Below are 12,606 nucleotides of genomic sequence, written 5' to 3'. Positions count from 1 at the left end.
ATGCAATTATCCAAAATATATAATTATACGATCTATTTCTCTATAACTTATAAAGTCACGTAACTGCCTTCTTTCACAAAATTTTCATGTAAAATTAATAATATATCTCTGCTTTTTTTTATGACAAATTATTTAGTTGTTATTATATGGCCGCGGGTCATGGAGCCAAAAATTTACAAGAAGACGAAAATATAAAAAAAAATACATATATATATATGTATATGAATACATATATACACACACAGCAATTCAAACTCGTAATTAACAAGCTAAAAGGTGTTATCATTTCCATTTGCCACTTGGTTATGTATAGTCAAAATGGTAAACTACCAGACTGTGCCTTTTAGCTTTATAACGTTGAGCTTGCCAAATTATACCAAAATAAAACTTTAATTAAACAACAAAGTTGAATTAAAATATTATGTATAAGTTCTCTATATCTACATGAAATATGTCCACGCTAGGAAAAATGTTTAAAATTAAATCTAATAAAAAGTTCTTGCTGTCTGCTTATCTTGAAGCCTAACTAAAATTCAGCAATTTATAAAAGTCAAAAAAGTTAGCAGAGATGGACATAAAGCAGGCAGGTGTCTACATGAAACTATATAATATGATAACTAATACAAAATTAAAAGATCATGAGCACACAGTGCTCGTGGCCGATCTTATAAATTTTTTAAGTTCTAAATTAGGGCTTGCCTCCTAATCATCAAACACGTTCACATTCTTTGAAGCAGATATTCTTCGTCAAATAATCTAGGCAATCAAATCTTGCATTGCACTATTATAGCATGCTTAAGCAAGATATAGATTATAAATTAATTACTACCCTTTCAGAGAAGAACAATACACGTATATATGCTCAGAATAACACACACATATAACATATATAATATATATATATATATATATGTATATATTTATAGGCATATTCAATGAAGTTTTCTTCTTCTTAAAAGTTTTTTTCTTTTCCTTATAATTATCAAACACATTCCCACGTGGCTAAACAAAATTCTCTCTCCAAATATTAAATTAAGCTTAGTTGATTACTTAACAATTGGTTTAATTATAAGAAAAGATTTTAGATTACTACGTAATCAAGAAGACAAGAACGGGAGAAAGGGAGAAGCCTATAAAATAATACTCATATAATTAATATATATGCATAGTGGCAGTTTCTACTTGAATCTAAGAAATTCAGTGGATGTTTATTTCATGTATCCGTCTATGGTTCTGAATCATGGTTCATGGTTCTCTATACTATTTTTTTCTCACAAAAAATTAAAATTTAAAGAATCAGAATAGTGAATCATGATTCTGAATCCATAAATTAAACGGGCCCTTAATTTTGATATTGTTAACTAATCACATGACACATAGCCATGGCGATGAGAATTAGTTATTGAATAAGGTAACTTTTTGTGCCAAATGTATATGTTGCAATGTGGTGATGATCTTTTCTCTTTCTTTTTTTTTTTTTTTTGTTTTTCGCTAATTAAAAATGGGATATTTTTTGTTAACATATAGAATCACCTTTTATTTTACGTAGGGATGACGTACTTGGTGAATAACTAATTACAAGTACATGAAACCTAAGTAACATGGTACAGATAATAAGCAATTGTGTAAAATCAGATACTATAAACTAACCAAAGTGGAGATTTTATTTGTTACCTCTATTTGGAAATGAAATCACTGCAATCCGCTGATTGATGATATATCGATATATATATGTATATATTGATTTTAAATAAAGAGCAGTGCATTATGTAAAATTATTTTTTTTTACTAAAAGGAGCTTTTGAAATATGGTAGTCTTTCTTTTACTTTTGACTGATCACTTTACTTTAATTTGTAAAGACACTTTCAAACAACCAAACTAACTTGTTTCAGTTGACTTTTGTGAGGAAATTAATTGATACTTATCTAAATAACCGGCCTTCTAGATGAAAGATATATACAAAGTGAGAAAAGTTATATGTTGGTACCAGCAATATTAGGGAGGGGCAAGTCAATTTTTTTTTTTAAAAAAAAAAAAGAAAAAAGCTTGATAATATTATATAAAGGGTTTTTAATGGCCTTTCATTATTTGTGGCACAGCGCTCCTAGCCTCAAGTACTACTCTCAATAATATACTGGCTTAAGAGGCAAAAAGGAGAAAAAAGAACATATAGTGCTGTTTAAGCTGGTTTAAAAGATGTTTTGTAATGTCAAAAGTTGTCAAATTATTACCACTTATTTCAAATTATAAGCTAGGAGATATGTATGTGCATGCACTTCAATGATTGGAAAATCATGTTGCCTTGCCATGGATGGCATTTAGGATGTAGACTATAATCTATATGTACTTACCAAGAAAATCTGCTTCTACTATCTATCTAACTATATATATTACTAATTCTTGTGTCCTTTTATTCATGTCTCTCTAATAATATTGTGACACGTTAATTAAAATGTCACGTAAATTAAAAATTCTTATTACGTCAATTAAAAAGTTATAATGTAGTATGTTATTATTGAACAGACAAAGAAAAAGGATAAGAAAAGGGCATATGAACCCAATCCATATATATATATATATATATATATATATATATATCAAAATGAAAAGAAAATCTGGTGCCATTTTGCCAACAAAGTAAGAAAGACAACAGGACACTAGCCCCATTCTCAGTCATTTTTGGTCTTAACCCAACATAATAATGTTGTTTGGAACCAACGTGTTTGTTTGTCCTTTTTCATTATTTTGATATTCCTTCGTCTTTTCTTTTTCTGTACATGCAAATTTCCTTTCAATCTAACGTTCTTATGGGGCTACTAATCACCTTTTTTAATCTTGACTGTTTCTAATAATTTACAATAATTGTCCTTATGCAAGCATTTCATGCCTTAGATCACAAGGGATTCTTGGCACCTCTGGACGTGCCAGCTCTATACCAAACCCTAAAATATCAGTCAAATTTATCATACGTCCTTGGCCAACTCTGCCCTCCAATATTGTTGATTGAGTAATTAAAATATTTTGTCCATCTACGTCTTCCCGCCCTTTCGTCACGCAAAAAAGGTTCACACTCATCAGTTTCTCTTATTTGGTCCTTCTTTCTCTCACAATTTTTTACTTTTTGGTGGCTGCTTCTAGAGTTTAATTTCGGTATTTAGCTGAGCATCACTTTTTTTTTTTTTTTTTTAAAAATTTAATTAATTTAGGGCAAGTACAAATTGCCAAACATGAACGTGCAGAACAAGTGACTTTTTCCATCCAAGTGTACAATAGCGATTAACAAAGGGATGAGATTCGAGACCTAATTTGGAATCAAAATTGGGAGACGAACTCTTGATCAAGATCATGTAAAAATTATTCCTTAAAGTCCCTAAGAATACTAGTGAGAAGTGACATGCAACAAACAATATTCATATTGATAGTAACAATTATCCTTGTATAACTATCTCTTGCTTTGAATGAACCATATGAGACAACAAGTCTAAAGAAGGCTGCTAGAAGTTTTGTCGTTATTCACCTAGATCTCTCTAACCAAATAGGCCATAATTTAAATTTAAAAAAAAAAAAAAAAATCCTAAAATTCTATCCCATAGTGGAACAAATTACAAGAGGAAGGAAGGAGATTTTTCTTTCCTTTGAAAGTAGGGAACCTATTGATTGTATAGCTGTATATATCGATCCTGATGTACATGCCCTATATATAATAATTTTGTTTGTACTCTCGAGACTTAACTTTTTCAAGGTCCCTTTCCACTCATGGTTATTGACATGGTAATGATATACTTAGTCATCATGTTAAAAGACATTTATTTTTTTATTTTTTTGATAATTGATGTTAAAAGACATTTTGTCTTCATAGCTTTAATGTCCCACCACGTCTATGTGGTGGTCTCCTGAGCTCTTCCAATATTTCATGGTCCTTATGCCCATATCCTGAGAACCTCAAATTATTACTACAATACTTTTTAAAGCTGTTACAATTATAATCTAATTTTATAACGTGGAAATCAATCTTAAGCGTTAGTTATATATGTTTACAAAATATATATATCTGAATTTTTAGAAAAAATTTTCAAACAATGATAGCTGACAAAATTTTTTTTTTGGTTTAAAAATTGAGACTTTTTTATTTTATTTTATCATTTAGTAATTGAGATTTAAATTGTATGGTAGACCTTTATACTATTCCTAATGTGCTGTTTACCAGCCGTATAATATGATTCCAAAAGAAACAACATGGCAAAAATATCAAGCGAATCATTGATCAACTAGTGGAGCCAAATCTAGAATCTTCACACCATAATGGAGATATACACACACACACATATACATATATATATATATATATATATATATATATATAACAAATGCATATGATGATTAAAAGAGTAGTAGTGTAGGTGGTGTACACTTGGCTGGCTTTGGAATACGTTTCTTGTAGTAGAGAAAGGTATAGGACCATAATACTACCCCATAGTGGGTAGCCAGATTCTGGACAACTTTTACCAAACAGCAGACAGGGTAGTCCCTAAGGCAATAAAATCAAGAAGTTTCGGCCACTGTTAGTGCTGTACACTTGGTTATGCTTGTATGATACATCTTTGCTAAGCTGGTAATATATAGCCAGAGACATGGACTAGCCAACAACGTGGGAGCAGACAAGTAGTACTCTCCAAGGCCAAGAGAACTTTTCCCACGGTCGAAAACAAGAACAAAATATCATTATGATAATTGGCAAGAGTACTGGTGTTAGGAGCATCAAATTTGCTCAAGTTTGTTTTTATATTCATTTTGTGTTTTTTCTTTTTAATTAGGTCTTTGGTTCTGAGTCAGTCCTATCATGTTAAACGGTTATCAACATACATAATGTGTGAGCATTTTATCTCTTATAATTATCTGAATACGCCACCTAATATATATTCTTATAACTTTTAACTTAAAAAAATAATAATTTTATAGTATTAAATGATTAGCAATGTTACTAAATAATCTTTGGCTTTTTTTGAAAATATGTCCTCCGTTTCTAATGTAGGTTATATTTTGATTGATACAATTATGAATCTATTGTCAATATCGATCTTCACTCACCTAAATTTCACACATCTGACATGCTTAAAAGCTACATACCTGACAAGAGACACTACAAACACACAAAAAATGAGAAATTTGAATAGAAAACCACAACTAGATAAAGATCTGTGTGAACCAAATCCACCACCATAGAATATGAGATCAATATAGATATGTATTATAAGAAAACAAATTAAATAGATAAAATTAAAAGAAAAAATCCTACTTTACTCCCACCCTAATGAAATGAAATTGTCAGAGTTCAAGATGAAGATGGAAAGAGAAGAAGGCAAAAACAAACTAGTATCTTGGAGTTGAGCAGTATTCTTTCATAAAATATTAATATGCCTATCAGCGGCATGTAATTTAGGACTTAGAGAAACTACGGGCATGTTCTTTTGTCCAAAAAACTCAAAAAAAGATAACTCAAGTTTCAATTTTATTCAAGTTCACGTTCTTTTAAGTTTTAACTTTATTCAATTTTACTCAACTTTATTCAAGTTCTAACTTCAACTCAAGTTATAATTCAAATTCAACTTAAAAACTACACTCAAATTATACTCTAAAAGAGCAACCCTTACGACACGTAGTGTTATCTAGAAAAGAAAGGTTTGAACTTTCTACCGCCACGATTGTTATCAACAAGAGATAGATTTTTGATAAGACGTCTTTAAAGTCGTTAAGAGTTTGACATTGGTTTTGGATTTTATAGGATTGACGTGTAGACAATAGATAGATAGACTTGTCATTTTAAACTCCAATGTGTGGATAATTGTTGAGAAGGCATCAATAATTGTGAAATGTGGTTCTAATGATATCGCTAACGCAAATAACTTACTTCGCATTTTGGTGATTTAGGGTCAACGACTTGACTGTGTGATCCATGGTTAACCACTTTGCACCGCGTAGCAGATCTCTCCCTCCAGCACAACAAACTGGTCATGTAAAAACGAAAATCATAAGCATAAATTAGAGCCACCAAAAATAATTTATTTCTCAAACTCTCCTAAAAAACAATTAAATAGATTTTTGACTATATAGATATATTAAAAAACAAATAAAATTTTGACTATAGATACTATATCTCATTTCTCTTTCAATGCGCGCGAGCAAAAATTGTATTGGCAGCATTATTGCTCTTACTTCCAAGATAAATTAAAATGTTCAATGTAATCTAATGACCCAAGTTCTAGAGAACCTTGTCTTCTTAAAATGCACATTGAGCACAAGGAAAAGCGTCTATGTACAAAATTATGGATTTGTATAGCGAAATTTGAATTCTTGGCCAAAAAAAAAAATGTAGCAGACACCATAGAATGCATTATCTACAACAATAAGTGATGTAGTACAGAATAATCCAATAGGTCCCACTTCGGCCTTGTGATTAGACTCTTCAGTTTCTGCCTTGCTCTCGTTTAGATTTATGCATTCTTAACTCTCTTTTAATTAATGCACTTTTTTTTTTTTAATTTCAAACTTTGTGAGTTTATGGACGAAATTCCTATAATTGTTTTCTGTCCTTAACCGGCACCGTCATGGCACAAATATGAACATCACACTTTACCAGCGTTAAATTCCCGTGAGGCTCGGCGGTGTTTCACCCTGCTTACCTCAGTCTCACACATGGCCATGTTGATCACACAAGCCACTATAAGAAACATGACTATTAGTGACGATAAAAAGTCATTATAACAAATGTAAAATTGTCGCAAATGAAGTTTTAGCGACCACTTGTCATCGCAAATTTGCTGCCGCAATTGATTCATCACAAAAACAATTTTTGCGATGACAGCCAATCGTCGCAATTATATTTGCAACGACAATCGTCGCAAATAAGTCGCTGTAATTATTTCGTATATATATATATATATATATATATATATATATAACAAATGCATATGATGATTAAAAGAGTAGTAGTGTAGGTGGTGTACACTTGGCTGGCTTTGGAATACGTTTCTTGTAGTAGAGAAAGGTATAGGACCATAATACTACCCCATAGTGGGATATATATATATATATATATATATATATATATAACAAATGCATATGATGATTAAAAGAGTAGTAGTGTAGGTGGTGTACACTTGGCTGGCTTTGGAATACGTTTCTTGTAGTAGAGAAAGGTATAGGACCATAATACTACCCCATAGTGGGTAGCCAGATTCTGGACAACTTTTACCAAACAGCAGACAGGGTAGTCCCTAAGGCAATAAAATCAAGAAGTTTCGGCCACTGTTAGTGCTGTACACTTGGTTATGCTTGTATGATACATCTTTGCTAAGCTGGTAATATATAGCCAGAGACATGGACTAGCCAACAACGTGGGAGCAGACAAGTAGTACTCTCCAAGGCCAAGAGAACTTTTCCCACGGTCGAAAACAAGAACAAAATATCATTATGATAATTGGCAAGAGTACTGGTGTTAGGAGCATCAAATTTGCTCAAGTTTGTTTTTATATTCATTTTGTGTTTTTTCTTTTTAATTAGGTCTTTGGTTCTGAGTCAGTCCTATCATGTTAAACGGTTATCAACATACATAATGTGTGAGCATTTTATCTCTTATAATTATCTGAATACGCCACCTAATATATATTCTTATAACTTTTAACTTAAAAAAATAATAATTTTATAGTATTAAATGATTAGCAATGTTACTAAATAATCTTTGGCTTTTTTTGAAAATATGTCCTCCGTTTCTAATGTAGGTTATATTTTGATTGATACAATTATGAATCTATTGTCAATATCGATCTTCACTCACCTAAATTTCACACATCTGACATGCTTAAAAGCTACATACCTGACAAGAGACACTACAAACACACAAAAAATGAGAAATTTGAATAGAAAACCACAACTAGATAAAGATCTGTGTGAACCAAATCCACCACCATAGAATATGAGATCAATATAGATATGTATTATAAGAAAACAAATTAAATAGATAAAATTAAAAGAAAAAATCCTACTTTACTCCCACCCTAATGAAATGAAATTGTCAGAGTTCAAGATGAAGATGGAAAGAGAAGAAGGCAAAAACAAACTAGTATCTTGGAGTTGAGCAGTATTCTTTCATAAAATATTAATATGCCTATCAGCGGCATGTAATTTAGGACTTAGAGAAACTACGGGCATGTTCTTTTGTCCAAAAAACTCAAAAAAAGATAACTCAAGTTTCAATTTTATTCAAGTTCACGTTCTTTTAAGTTTTAACTTTATTCAATTTTACTCAACTTTATTCAAGTTCTAACTTCAACTCAAGTTATAATTCAAATTCAACTTAAAAACTACACTCAAATTATACTCTAAAAGAGCAACCCTTACGACACGTAGTGTTATCTAGAAAAGAAAGGTTTGAACTTTCTACCGCCACGATTGTTATCAACAAGAGATAGATTTTTGATAAGACGTCTTTAAAGTCGTTAAGAGTTTGACATTGGTTTTGGATTTTATAGGATTGACGTGTAGACAATAGATAGATAGACTTGTCATTTTAAACTCCAATGTGTGGATAATTGTTGAGAAGGCATCAATAATTGTGAAATGTGGTTCTAATGATATCGCTAACGCAAATAACTTACTTCGCATTTTGGTGATTTAGGGTCAACGACTTGACTGTGTGATCCATGGTTAACCACTTTGCACCGCGTAGCAGATCTCTCCCTCCAGCACAACAAACTGGTCATGTAAAAACGAAAATCATAAGCATAAATTAGAGCCACCAAAAATAATTTATTTCTCAAACTCTCCTAAAAAACAATTAAATAGATTTTTGACTATATAGATATATTAAAAAACAAATAAAATTTTGACTATAGATACTATATCTCATTTCTCTTTCAATGCGCGCGAGCAAAAATTGTATTGGCAGCATTATTGCTCTTACTTCCAAGATAAATTAAAATGTTCAATGTAATCTAATGACCCAAGTTCTAGAGAACCTTGTCTTCTTAAAATGCACATTGAGCACAAGGAAAAGCGTCTATGTACAAAATTATGGATTTGTATAGCGAAATTTGAATTCTTGGCCAAAAAAAAAAATGTAGCAGACACCATAGAATGCATTATCTACAACAATAAGTGATGTAGTACAGAATAATCCAATAGGTCCCACTTCGGCCTTGTGATTAGACTCTTCAGTTTCTGCCTTGCTCTCGTTTAGATTTATGCATTCTTAACTCTCTTTTAATTAATGCACTTTTTTTTTTTTAATTTCAAACTTTGTGAGTTTATGGACGAAATTCCTATAATTGTTTTCTGTCCTTAACCGGCACCGTCATGGCACAAATATGAACATCACACTTTACCAGCGTTAAATTCCCGTGAGGCTCGGCGGTGTTTCACCCTGCTTACCTCAGTCTCACACATGGCCATGTTGATCACACAAGCCACTATAAGAAACATGACTATTAGTGACGATAAAAAGTCATTATAACAAATGTAAAATTGTCGCAAATGAAGTTTTAGCGACCACTTGTCATCGCAAATTTGCTGCCGCAATTGATTCATCACAAAAACAATTTTTGCGATGACAGCCAATCGTCGCAATTATATTTGCAACGACAATCGTCGCAAATAAGTCGCTGTAATTATTTCGTCAGTTACATTGTTAAGATGACATGACATTAAGTTTTTACAATAACATTTTTCGAATTAAGTTGTCACAAAAGATGCAGATTTAGCTGACGTGGCTTATAGTTTTTGCGACTACATTTGTCGTCGCAAATAATATTTTTATTTATTATTTTATTAATTAATGTTGTATATTACTATATATTTAAACCCAATATTAAATATAATTCATGATATTATAATAATAATAAAATTAAATAAAAAGAAATAAAAAATAAAAAATTATTATTGTAAAAAGTAATTAATAAAATAAAAATGTAATTATAGTAGAAATGTGCGGAAATACAAATTGTTACATTAATAAAAATCTAATCTCTTAAATTAGCAGCATCACTAGAATCATCGTTATTATCATCAGAAGGATTCGAAGACAGATGACCTGGACGGACATACGACACATGAGTAACTGCTGGAAAAGTCATGTTATGGTGCATTTGAGTGATGAAATCCTGCATCATTCTAACGCTCTCGTACAACTGGAGGTTTTGATGGTAACTCTGTTGCAAGTATTCTTCTACGCGTGGGTCAGAACGTGTCGTAGAATATCTTACCAAGCGTGAGCCAAAGGACGACGCATCCCCTCGATAAACTTTTTGTGGGAGTGTGCGACCCACTCTAGTCTTATGTCCTCTGCGGGTGCCCATAAACTGCTCCATAATATCCTCCTCGTTAACTGTTCCTGTTGCAAATGATCCAGAAGTAGCAGAGCTCGGATAAGAGATCTCTAAATTCATCGTAATGAGTATCTTCTATAACTGTTTTTGTCTCACCCATTGTCTCATGATAATCACTAATCCCAGCCACATCATTTAGCACTGCAAACATCTCGTCAACAGGTTCACTGATAACTGCAACAGCATCACGTACTTCACCATGGTGAATCCATGTGGTGTAACTTGTATCAAAACCCCATCGATGTATGTGCGCTTTCACTGTTTCTGGTGGCAACATCTCATGATTTCTACACTTAATACACGGATAACTAATACCCTGGTTGAATTTGCATATTTCTTTCCAACTTCAATAAAAGCACACAAACCATCCAAGTACTCATCAGACAACTACTTTCTTAAATGTATCCAACTCTTGTCCATAGGCATCTCCACTACAAACAATTTATAAAATTTTATAAAATTTTATGAAAATTAACACAAATTATTTTATAATAAGTATTTAACATTAGTTTATTTAATTATTTAATTATTAATATAATCCTAATTAAAATTTTTATCTAATTTTTTTAATCATCACATAATTATCACTAAACAAATTTCAATCTAATTACCACATATTTCAATTTCAATTCTAATTTACAATTCACAATTCTAAATTCAAACCCACAAACTAAAATCAAAATCTAAAACAAAACCATAAACCATAACAAAAATACCAAAATCAATTAACAAAATACCAATACATTAACTCACAAAATCTAAACCCACAAACACCGGGGGTTGGATAACGGTAAGGCAGCAAAATGAGAGGGCGGCGGCGGCCGGAATAAGGGGCGGAGATTGGGAGGAAAAACTCCATTTTTTTGATTTTTTCTCAATATTTTTCAGTACAAATGAAGAATTTAAAGAGAGAATGAAGTATTTTTCGGCACTAATGAATTCTAACTATAAAATTCAGTGGGTGACAGTAGTGCTCGTTTGATTGATGTTGATATACGAATGATTGTAATCTACTAACTCCAGCAGCTGAGATTCACTACAGTGGTTACCAACTTATTCTGGCGACCAGTCTCAACAAAATAATAGGTGGTCACTCATTGATGTCATCCGATCCACCTTTGTCAAGTAGCGCCGGTCACCGGTGACTAACGCAACTAAATAAGGAGATTTTTTATAGAGTAAGGGTACGTACTATCATAGAAAAATGAAGGGAAAAGGGGAGGAATGGAAATCTCATCCTCATGATCTTTGATGAGGAGGAGCATAAATCTTTATGGGTGTTAAAAATAGGGTTGTTTATGGGTTGTGTTGGTGCATGGTAGAGTTTTTTCTTCCCCTGCCTTAAAGGGTACGGGTTGCACATATTTAGTCCTAACAATGTTAGAAAAATTTTACAACCCAATGATGTTTGGGTTGGGTTGGGTTGGGTTGGGACGGTGGGGGTGGGTTGAGTGGTCAGTTTCAACATTTAAAAAATCAAAAACTCAAAATTTAATCCAATATTCAAAGTTCATCATCAAATATAAATAATAATTTCAATATTCAAATACATAGAAATTCAAAGTTCAATCCAACATCAAATATGAAGCAAAGTAGTCCATCCAACATCAAACATAAAGTGTTTGGGTTGGGTTGGGACGGTGGGGGTGGGTTGAGTGGTCAGTTTCAACATTCAAAGAATCAAAGACTCAAACTTTAATCCAACATTCAAAGTTCATCATCAAATAGAAATAATAATTTCAATATTCAAATAGATAGAAATTCAAAGTTCAATCCAACATCAAACATGAAGCAAAGTAGTCCATCCAACATCAAATATAAAGCAAACATAAATTAGTCTACACTCATGAATTAGTCTTAACATAAAGTAAATATAGAGGCTTAATTCAAACATGAATAAACTAGAGAGTAGAAATAAGTTACCTACCTAGGGTTAGATATTATAAGAAATAAGTTAGAGCGTGGATTAAGTTGAGGTGTACGGGCCATTATAAGTTTAACTCACACCGCCTCAAAACTTCAGACTAGACATTAAATAGGCTGAAAAAAAAAATTTAATACTGGAAGTTATATATTTCAAATTAAGTTAGGGCAGGGTAAATTGGGCTTACGGATTCATGAACAGCCCTAGTCAAAAAGACACTTACAACAAGTGCCAAAATCACAATTCATGAATTGCAGAAAACGTTAGACTAAAAAATATAGAATACTAAAAATATCCCCGAT

This window comes from Morus notabilis, unplaced genomic scaffold (assembly GCF_000414095.1).
Source record: "Morus notabilis unplaced genomic scaffold, ASM41409v2 Scaffold115, whole genome shotgun sequence".
NCBI classification, from domain to species: domain Eukaryota; kingdom Viridiplantae; phylum Streptophyta; class Magnoliopsida; order Rosales; family Moraceae; genus Morus; species Morus notabilis.
The sequence above is the reverse complement of the archived record's forward strand: the minus strand, read 5'-3'. Positions refer to the sequence as shown.